The following is a 12093-nucleotide window of genomic DNA, read 5'->3' as shown; positions in this document are numbered from 1 at the left end:
AATGTTGGTTTGATGTCCACATTGAATAGATAATGTTGGTTAAATGTCCGCATTTTAACTCTCCCTAAGGTTCACTGATAGGCCCATAATTATGGTAAGTAGGCCGTCTAGGGCCATCTCCATTATACCTAGAGCCCATCTCTTTATACATGTTTAGTATAGATCCATGATTCATGATCATTCGCACCATATGTATGCCTGATGTGAGGAGTGACCGATCATAGCATATATCTTTGGATAGACTGTTTATGGGCTCCCTGATAGGCTGAGTTGCCTCATATAAGTGCATGGTATATACAGGACTGTTGCATGATTGATAGTGTGACTCATGCACTTGCATTTGTGTGATTGTAGTTACTGTATGCCCTAGCGACATCAGGGTCATAGCCTCCATAGACACATCGTGGATGGCTGGGTTGGATACCGGAAATATTTGGTTCTAGCATACGGGCGCCATAGACGTCCCTAGGTGAAAATCCCTAAACCCGATGGTACCAGAGGATGACTCCAATGTCGAGACCGAGTGGATATATGAGCGCACGAGGGCCGAATACCAGGAGGTCGCGTCTCCCACTGTGTCGTGGTCTGTTGGAAAGGAGTGTGGCCTTACTCGCCCGAGGGTAGGGGGCAATACTAAGCTGAGTTTGACCAGCTCGCGAATGGGTCCGCTATCGACGTGCCGGATAGGTTGGCAGACTATTGGTCAGGCGAATAGTGAGGTTTCTTACGCTCACTTGGACTGTGCGGCTAGGAGAGCAGCAATGCCACTTGGAGTGTACTAAACCCCGGAGGTTATCTAGAATGAAAACTGTACTGATATAAGATGAGGATTGGCATGCTTGAGCAGCATCTCGCATCGCATGACCGTGTTATGGCTGATATCATTCATATCTTGCACCGCATAGCCTTGGTACGGCTGATTGCATTCACGTACTCATCACCATGATTTCGCATTACTCTGACCTTGCATTTTGAGTACGCTTATATTGCGCACACACTTACACCACCCTCTAAGCTTTCTATAAGCTTATGCACGATTGATGCGTGCAGGTGACGCCAGGACGCAGCCGTAGCATAGTAGCAGCAGGAGCGTGCAGCCGAGCTTCTGGAGTTTTGTTTCTTTTGTTGCATTGTATTTCCCCTTTCTGCCGCATTGTACTCAAAAGTTCTTGATCATAGTGGATTTTGTGGTGGTGTTCTTGTGGTTATTGTTTGTGGGTTATGCTTTTGTTATGCTCATTATGATTCAGACCGATGATTTGAAACCCTCCTTGTAGTGATCCCAGGATCGGAACCTGGTGAATGGGTGCCGGGGTCCGAGAATGAGGTTCTACGGAGGCTGTCGGCGCCGGATTCGGCGATCGGGAATTTTGTGAGCCCGGTTTCCGAGTTCGGGGCGTGACATTTGGTGTCATCAGAGCATTAAATCCATGCTTTAAGCACCCTTTTTCAGTCCATACTCGTAAATACACTCTGCATCACAATCACGATTAAATTGGGCCGTTAAACAGTACCATGTTCATAAATCCAAGCAGTAATTAGGGTCTGATATACAATATTTGACTCTTAACAAACTTCCCATAAGGTCGAGTTGTGTGGACTCCACCATGATGTATGTTAAACATCAACACTGTGCATTTGATGGGTCCCCTTTAAATTATAGGATATCCCAAAAATCAGTTGTATACGGAACTCAAGTGAGCCATACCATCTAAAATCATGTGAAGACATGGATAAAACATATAAAAGCACTTGGTGGGGCCCACATGAAATTTGGATGCATTTGAAACTTGGTCTGACCCCTCATCCAAGTGGGACACACATAATGGATGGGTGGATTTGTAAACCAGTTCTCAATGGGTCCAACAAATGATTATGAATGTTTTAATGGAAGGTGATCCCTTTCAACTTTTGTATGTGGTGTGGCCCACACAAGTCATAGATTGACCTTATTTTTAAGCACTAAGCCTACCATGGAATGGGGTGCATCTGACTGATGGGGTAGATGTTCGACACGCATCACGGTGGGCTCACACAGCTCAATCTCATGGGAAGTTCCCATGAGCTCAACCACATCGAACCTGATATATATATATATATATATATATATATATATATATATATATATATATATATATATATATATATATATATATATATATATATATATTGTTGCAAAAAAATTTGATTTTAATAATAAAATATAATATAATATAAAAAGTTGTTTTGAAAAAATACTTTTCTACGGGTTTTTTGGAATAGTCCCACATGGAAAAGAGAAGAGAAATACCTGTGGTTTATATGAAGGAAGTGGAGTATTATAATATTTACTTACCTAGTCCGTGGACTATGGACCTTGCGTTTTTCAGTGCGTAGCACTGGAACACCCGCGCGCGCGCTCGCGCTCGGGCACGGGCACGGGCTCGGTCTCGGTCTCGGTCTCGGTCTCAGTCACGGGCTCGGGCTCGGTGCGACGGCATACGGCTAGTTTTCCAACAGCTAGAAATGGCTTAATGGAATTTAAGTCTCTGGACCATAACCCCCTAGCCATCCTAGCCTATAAAAGGAGGACCTGGATGGGTTTCCAATCCATCTCAACTCACTCCAGCAAACCCATACAAACTGAGACAGCCAGCCGCTTTCCACTCAAATATTCTAGTGTTTTCCAGCAACATAGCAAGGCTTAAACCTTAGCTTGAAGAACAGACTAGCGGTGTGGTCTAGAACGGTTCAACTGAACCAGTAGCTGAAGATTTGAACTGACCACTGCAGAAGTTTTTCTCTTCTTTTCTTATTCTTTTGAAATTTTTTCCTTTATATTGTAATACTGCCAGAAAGCGTGTAATTGAGTTCCATTTGGTGGGCCTTCGTGTTTGCTGAACGCAGACCCACACCAGGCTCGTCGTATCCTAGAAGCTATTTGCCTATAACCTACCAGCATACTCAATTCACTTGAGTAGGGGCAAATAACGTTTTAAGGACAGCGTTTCAGACGTGCTTCAGCCTGTCCTGATTTCTGATTATTTTGCACTTTTCGGTTTCCATATCATACAGAAATACATTAATCTGTATAATTTTCAACATATATATATATATATATATATATATATATATATATATATATATATATATATATATATATATATATATATATATATATAATGATTTTGCTTCTTTAGAATGATACGTGGTCTCACTAAGGATAGTCTGGGTACCCCAGTGCATCAAAATCCAAGTAGGAGCCCTATAATTTATAGGTTATCATGAGAGCACTGGAGCGCTTCCCAGCAGGGTTCATTCAATGGTATACCTTTGGGAGAAAATCATGGTACAAGAATCACACCAATCAGAATCAGAAGATCCTAACCCTTTGAATATATAGGTCCAATTTGTTAGAACCGTTCATTTATGTATGTTCCATTTTGCTGACGTCCCCACCTTTTGAATGCAACATGGCACACCCAATCATTAATTAGGATGGTTAATTTAATAATACCATTGGGAGTAAGTCATGCTAAGTCATGCTACAAGAATCATGCCGATGATCTTAACCTCTTTACAGGGGCTAATTAGTTAGAACCATATGTTATTTTAGAGCTATAGATCACATGGTTAGAATGATTGAACCAAAGTGCCACTTTGGAATCATAAGTAATACAAAGTGCGATTGATTGAATGGATGTGTCAAAATGATGATTAAACCTAATTTGTTTCTCTGCTTAATCAACAAACATGCCATTGATCATGTGTTTAGGATTATTTTGATGTATTTTTTGCACCATGGCTTGTCCTTAATTATACAAAGAGTAGATAGATTAGGTATCCCCCATGTCAATATTAGAAGCTTTGGATTCCATAAAGGAATGAAATATAGAAAAATTAAAACAGTAATGTTGGGTTTATATGCGAGCTCTTATCAACCCTTAAAATAGACATATGAGATGGAGGTATAAAACTCACTAGAAATGCTTAATCATCTTAAAATGAGATTTTTTTTTTTTTTTTTGCTTTTTGGTCATATATATATATATATATATATATATATATATATATATATATATATATATATATATATATATATATATATATATATAATGTGCATGCCAAGAACAAAAAAAGGCTAGCGTTTTCTTAATTGGACTGGCAATTTTTTTCATTAGCTTGAATTAAAATAACTTGAGATTTCAATTTGAGTTAATGTCTCTTTTTTAATTTTTCAACAGACCAATAATCTGAAACATTGAACCATGGCCCTACTTGTAGAAGCTGAAAGCCGAGTGTAATGCTCATATCCTAGGGAGGACCTTATCATCCCTCCTACAAATGACAAAGGCATTGTATTATGGCACAATTGCCACGGTTTTGGTTTTTTTTTTTTTTCTGTTGGAGTAAACCGAAATAACAATATTTATAAAGATAAGGGGAGGTATTTGGTACTTTGGCTGCATAATGAAACTCACGCACTTTAAAATGGTACATGTGCCATGTATGTACTTAAATTAAACTACTAAATTGTGGAACTAACTGCAAAAATTAGATTGGTTGTGTTTTTTGCTTAAATCAATCAAGCTAGGGTACACATGTAAGTGAGAGCCTAAATTCAATTTTCGTTTGCGATTATGATGCACCGATGTGCTAGAGTTGGCCTGACTCAAGGGTTGATTAAAATATTGTTGGTGTCCATTACGTCGAGATGGACAAATTGGAAACTAGATATTGGATCCGGAGTTCTCTCATCCGCTTAAATTGTACTTTGTTCAAGTGTTTTGTGAAAAGAGATAAGGTTGAACTTTTCGAATGAGTTCTTTTTTACCTGCGACAATAAATGTGAGTCTGCGGATTTAAGGACCTTTTTTTTTTTGTTTTTTTTACACACGCACACACACCCCCACACACTCACGCCTTAGTGGGATTTCACCACCTATGGGAACTTAAACCCTTGACTAGGTGTTGAAACTCCTAAGAGTCTACCACTGGAGTAAGATCAAGGACCCTTAAGGACCTTTTCTTTTAGTGTGATTCAGTACTACCAAAGTTCAATAATAAGAATAATGGAAAAAATATATATAAGTTGAAAGTATTTTTTAATTATGATTTTTATAATAATAGCACTCAATATCGGTTGTGATGTGCGGGATAAATGTCTATTCATTGTTCGATCGGAACTAAGTGTTATGGTGAGACGACCGATGTAGGGTGGATTTTTGACAATCTATTTTTTACTCAATTAATACTAGACTTCATGGCGAAATGGCCAGTAAGGTAACAACCTGATCGTAGTCTTAATCGAAACTAAGTATGTGATGAGACGGTCGTGGATCGACTATCCATTCATCATCTAGTGTGGACCAGTCTTCTTAGCGAGATAGACAACAGAATCACCTAATATATCGCAGGAAAGCCTCATAACCTTCTGTTTGAAACTAAGCGATTTTTCTTACAATCTAACGGAAGACTATGAATAAAGTGTGGAGGAATAAACTAAGAATTAGAAGAAAAAAAATCAGGAGCCCCATGTTATGAGAATTGGAGGGGCTAAATTAAAAATTTTTTAAAAATTTTAAAAAATGTCTAGGACGGCCGGAAAAATAAAGTTTGACTAAGTTATATTAGCATGCATAAGGCCACGAGCTCTTTTTTTTTAATTGCTATTTTTATACGTTTATGAGAGGTGGTTTATGAGAGGTGGTGGCCTTGCATAGTTGTTAGTATCTTAAAAGATTTTGATGTTCGGTGATACAAATCTCCTTAATTCTTTCACATCAGAGTAGCTTATTGTGTATGACGACTTGTACAAGAGAGACTCTTGCTTCCGGTCATGCATTGGTCAAAGTCCCCGTTTCTATAGACTCCCATAATAAAAAGTTTTGGTGTCCTTATATCAATTGGTTTTGCAATCAGTAAGGAGTTGTTTTTATCAAGACTTCAACATTTAAAATTATCTACACCACATATGGCAAGGCTGCAACATAACATCTCTTATAGCATTTGATCTATGCACACCACATTATATGTCAAAAGAGAAAAAACTCTCAATCCACTAATAGAATTTCACCCACGGGTAAAACCAACATGTGATGACATCTCACTGACATACATGGGTATGTTAAAAATAGGTATATAAATAGGTTACAAAGTCTTAACCTATGATTCATGAATAGTTATTATGGGAGTATGCATAACACAATAATATAATTAGATATTTACCTGATAGTAAGATAATTAAATGAGCCTAATTTTTTACTTTACTATACATTTATTGTTCATTTAGTTTGAATAAATTTTATGCTTTTGTATTAAATTTCTAAATAAGTACTACTGTATCATCAGTCACACTCTACCCAAGTATCGAAGTTGTTGTGCAGATAATTACAACCACTGTATTGCAGATGACTGGATACTGCCCCAGCTGTAACGACAAAGTATGCATAACACAACGTCCCAGGAGCAGTATTTAATTGGATGGCAGATGGTTGTACTCCATCACATCAATTTTTGGACAGACAACCTGCCATTCAATCAAATCTTATACGTACGGTGATGTTGGAAAAATCTTTTTTTCCATCCGTTTTTTGCTCATGCACACGAGCCAAAAATTCGAGGCTGGTCCACAACTTGAGGAAAATGCCTACCGTTGAAATCTTTTCGAAATACACCGGGATGTATATACGTAGAGGTGTACACCAGTCGAGTTGAACTGTGCGGTCAGGGTCGCAGGCAATTCCCGTCTACTATTTATGAGCCACTCTGAAAGAATCAAGGCGATCAGAGAATCCTAACCTTCCATTCAATGGCCTCTCCTTTTCCAGTTTTCTGGCTGCCAAACAATGGAATGGTTATGGCCCTGATGGAAACGGTTTCTGGAATATCCAACCATTGGATATCCTTTTATCCAGACCACCCATTTGAATGTTAATAATCAGATGGAAAGTTCATTCAATCGGGGTGAATTCCTCAGCATGGTCCATGTGAAAAGTGGTTAGAACCTAATGGACGGTCCATATCTATGAGCTGTCTGAAAAGAATCCCCTTTTCTAAAATCAACCCGTTATCTTGGAATATACTCTAGCAATCCTCATCTAGAAAAGTCCATCTCTTTGTAGGGCCGTGAAAGTTGATAACTGTCACAGTTATGGTGCATGTGCAATTAATAAATGCCATGGTAGTTCAAGAGCAATGAATCGGGTGGGACCCATTTAGGGAATCATCTGGCCAAAAAGATAAGGCTGATCAAGATCTTGGGTAGGCTACAGGAGTTGTATAGAATCTATAGTATAAGTCCATTGTTTCCGTACAAAGGTAGCCCACCTCTAATTAAAGCCAGATACCAAGAAGAGTTTTGCTTGATCCACACCCCTCGTGGAACCCTATTCCTTAGATGGGCAATTGGACCTGACCTGAAATAAAATCGGCTTGAGTGCAAAAATTGTACGGATTAATAGTTTTCGGTTGGGGAAGCCCTGGACATTTCAAAATCAAACCAAACTAACCAGACCAACAGTCAAATTATAAAGAGCCTCAGTAGCGGGACAACACAAACCAAGGGCCATGTGTTGGGAGAACTGAGGAAGCATACGGAGATTAATCTAAGATCACAATGTTTTTTTTATTTTATTTATAAAAAAAAACACACTAAGAAAAAATGAGCAGGACACATTGATTCAACGTGGAAAGACCTTTTTGAGAAAAAACTAAGGAGCAAAACTTCCAATGACCACTACGAAGACATGATCTAAGATACCTATTACAACACCGTGTCCAACATGGAGTGGTGAGGACCTCACCACCCTTTACCATGCTACGAAGACTTAATAAGGCCTGCCATGATGTGTGTTTTATCCATGCTGTCCCTATGTTTTTTGCAGCTCATTTTAAAGCATTAGCCCAAACTGAAACATATCTAAAAATCAAGTGGACCAAACCATACAAAACAGTGGGGTATAATGACATCTACCATTGAAACCTTCTTAGGGCACACAGTGATATATATTTGTCATCCAATCTGTTAGCAGGGTCACGTAGGCCTGCATACGAAAAGAAAAACAATTATAAGCTTGATCCATAACTTCTATGGTCCCCAAGAATTAAACTTTGGATATATTTTAATTTTGATATCATTCCCTAAAATAAGCTGTAAAAGCTAATGGACAGCATTAATAAAACATATACATAACAGTGGGCCTTACCAAGTCTTCCAACGGTCATGATGGCGAGAGCCTATTGGGTCAGACAAGGACTATGCCACATGTTTACCTTGGAAACCAAAAGTCACAACCATCCATAACTCAGGTAGGCCAACCCCCAAGAAAATGTTAGGATGGGACACCCACCATTATTTGTGTAGGCCCGCCTTCTTTGGAATACACCACCCAATCCATTCATCCATGTGCCTCTGTAGCATGAAGTACCTAAAAAGTACAATATTTAAAAACCTAAGTTCTGTGACCCCACCATGAAGTATATATACGTTTATTTTCCCGTATCATTTTAGGGCATGAGCTTAGACATTAGACAATTATCAAGCTAATATTTGCGATTTCCTTCATCTATGTCTATGTGACCTAATCAGTAAATTAGATGAAAAATAAATATTAAATTGGTATTAAAAAGTTTTTAATGGCAGGCGTTCACTTATTATTGTTTCCTATAGTGTGGTTCACCTGAGATTTGAATTCGCCTCATTTTGAGCTCCTGCCATAAAATGACCTGACAAAATGGATCGATGGTGGTGAGGCCGCAGAGCACCAATAACTTCAGTAGGCAATCCACGTCCGAGGCAAGAATAGAAGTGATGCAGTCGACAGATAAGGGTAGATTTCATGCATGTAGAATCGTTTCCTGCGACATGTTAGAGAAAGCGACCTCAGTAAGTACTTACATGAGGTAGGTAAGCGTTAGCGTTTTCCAACCGTAATGGGGCCCATTTGAAGCATTCTAAAATTAATGGTCCAGACTCTCATCTGTGTTAGGGTAGTGAGAAGAAGAAAGTGCCTAGAATTACTAGATTTTAATAAGTTGGGTACGTGTCCTAAATACAGATATCATTATTAATTATATCAGTCCCGACATGACCCATATGCACATCCTACTATTTGTTCACATGCAACCACATGTGGCACTGAGAAATACATGTGTCAGATCTGAGCTTTTCATCTGGTTGAAAATAATGATTTCACTTTCTGCCTAAAGAATAGGCAGTTCTACTTCTTAGATGGGGTGCAGTTTTGGTGAGGGAGGGGCAACTGCTTAGTTAGTGAAACCCTAATTGTGGGGCCCACCTTGATGTATATGTCACATTTCAATGTGGCCGTCCATTTTTGCCTGCTTATTTTAGGGCACCTTGAAAGTGAGAAGAAGAAAGTGCCTAGAATTACTAGATTGTAATAAGTTGGGTACGTGTCCTAAATACAGATATCATTATTAATTATATCAGTCCCGACATGACCCATATGCACATCCTACTATTTGTTCACATGCAACCACGTGTCACTGAGAAATGCATGTATCAGATCTGAGCTTTTCATCTGGTTGAAAATAATGATTTCACTTTCTGCGTAAAGAATAGGCAGTTCTACTTCTTAGATGGGGTGCAGTTCAGGTGAGGCAGGGGCAACTGCTTAGTTAGTGAAACCCTAATTGTGGGGCCCACCTTGATGTATATGTCATATTTCAATGTCCATTTTTCCCTGCTTATTTTAGGGCACCTTGAAAAATGAGGTAGATCCAAATCTCAAGTGGACCATAGCACAGGAAAACAGTGGTAAGTGAATGCCCACTCTTAAAAACTTTGTGAGGCACAGTTAATGTTTATTTGTCATTCATACTTCTGATAAGGTCACTATCCCGGGGTGAAAGGAAAACTCAAATATCAGTTTGATCCAAAACTTTTGTGACTTCAAGAAGTTTTTAATGGTGCGAATTCAAATCGGTCTATGTAGTCTCCTTGGGATTTGGATCTGCCTCATATTTTCACAACAAATCCCTAAAATGAACTGGCAAAATGGATGGACAGGTGGGACCCGAGATGAGAGCCTCACCCTACCCTCCGCGCTCCTTGGATGGGCCTCAATGCACAAAGTATATGATAGTGAAAACAATTTGTTTGTAGCAATTTAATTGTTTTGTACCGTGTGGCCCACCTGAGTTGTGAAATGCAATTTAATTGTTTTGTACCGTGTGATCCACCTGAGTTGTGAAATGTAGGACTAAGTGGGGCTACCGTGATGTTTGTAGGAAATCCATCCAATGTATCGATTTTTTAAGCTTATGTTAGGATATGAAACTAAAACTGAGAAAGATCCAAAACTCATGTGGGTCACACGACAGGAAACAATTGCCATAAAACGCTTATGGTCAAAACATTGGTGGGGCTACAGAAGTTTTGGAGGGCATATAAACATAACAGTGGACCTCGTTAAGGTGCAATTACCCTCCCTATTTTTTTTTCCTTCCGTGTGGGTTATTTGTGCTTTGGGTTTAACTAATTTTTGGGTTCGTTCCTTAGAATGACCTGTAAAAATGAATGGACGGGTGGGATTTCTCGCAAACATCACGGTGGCCCCACCTAGCTTCAGGGTCGCAGCTATGGGCGTACAATGAACAAAGTTACCCATACACTTTTGGGAACAACCCTCTCTGCGTTTTTTTTTATAAACACGCACACGCACACCCCCCACACACTCACACGCTCGTGGAATTTCACCAGCTATAGGTACTCGAACCTTTGACTACGAGTAGAAACTCCTGAGAGTCTACCACCCAGGCAAGAATAAGGACCCTTTGGGAACAACCCTCGAAAAGGGTTTTCTGTTTCTAGTGTTTCCACTGGCACGAGCGCCAACACGTGTCAACGTGCCACACATATGAAGAGCTAGGATTCTCATTCATGTCTCGAGTCTGGACCCGATTTGGAATCCAAACCCGAATTCTGATCAGTCCATGTATCCAAATTCAATCGGATTTCAGTTTCATGATCCAACGCATGCACGTACGTTGCTGTAGACGGATGATTACAGCCATGCATCTGATTTTCGTGCCGGGTATAGGCCTTGGCCAAGAGTGCAATTCTTGCATGATATTTCAAACATTTAAAACTCTGTATATTATTTAAGAAGATAAACAAAAATTGAAAAAAAAAAATCTATTTTTTTAGCGGACCGAATTAAACACATTTTTTTAATACAATGTATTTTATCTAAAAGTAGCTTTTTGGGGGCAATTTTAAGAGACTAGAGATTGGTGGTCCCCACCAATTAATAAAATTAAATAAAAGGTGAAAATTATGATTTACTTAAATGTGGTTTACTTGAATATGAAGGAATTGAGAGAGGCATTGGACACTTTTAGACTGCCCATATGTATTATTATCCATACATATGAACGTTCTAATTATATTTTTCTATTTTAACCTTAATTATAAATAATAACACACAAATGTATGCATGTAAATAGCTGTTTTTTCACTCGGCTTTTTAGCCCAATTTACTCCAAACTACATTAAATTTGAACTTTTCATTCTTCAAATTTTTTATATTTTTATTTTCTTTCCACATTTTTTACTATCAATACCGAATTAAACATGAACATTTCTTGTATGCTATTTATTTATCTTTTTTGTTGCTACCATTCTCTTCATCTTTAAGGCCTTCTATTAAATGGGTCATGACACGAATGCATGGGGAGGTTGCCGGGTCGGGAATGAACCGGGCAAAGGTCAGTCCAACCTTTGCCCTATAAGATAATGTTAATTAGTAATAATAAAATGTCTAATCTAAATGAGTAATTAAATATTTTAAAAATATATTGAAAAACAAAACAATACAAAAAATGTAAAAATTTTGAATATATTTTTGAAACCATAAATGGGTTGGCGCAGGCCCTTAATTTATATACAACCTGAGCCCAACTCGATTAATAAATGGGCTTCACTCTTAAGCCGGACCTGAACCTTGGGCCACATATTCCAGCCTGGGAGGCTGAAAAGCTGGCCCAGCCCATTGACAACCTACAACTACAAATGCACAAAACTCAAAATTGGTTGGATGATCCAAACAGCAAATTGGTGCATTTGGTTTGACTTTTCCTCTGCACTGT

The sequence above is a fragment of the Magnolia sinica genome, chromosome 10 (genome assembly GCF_029962835.1).
Source record: "Magnolia sinica isolate HGM2019 chromosome 10, MsV1, whole genome shotgun sequence".
Taxonomy (NCBI): domain Eukaryota; kingdom Viridiplantae; phylum Streptophyta; class Magnoliopsida; order Magnoliales; family Magnoliaceae; genus Magnolia; species Magnolia sinica.
The sequence above is the reverse complement of the archived record's forward strand: the minus strand, read 5'-3'. Positions refer to the sequence as shown.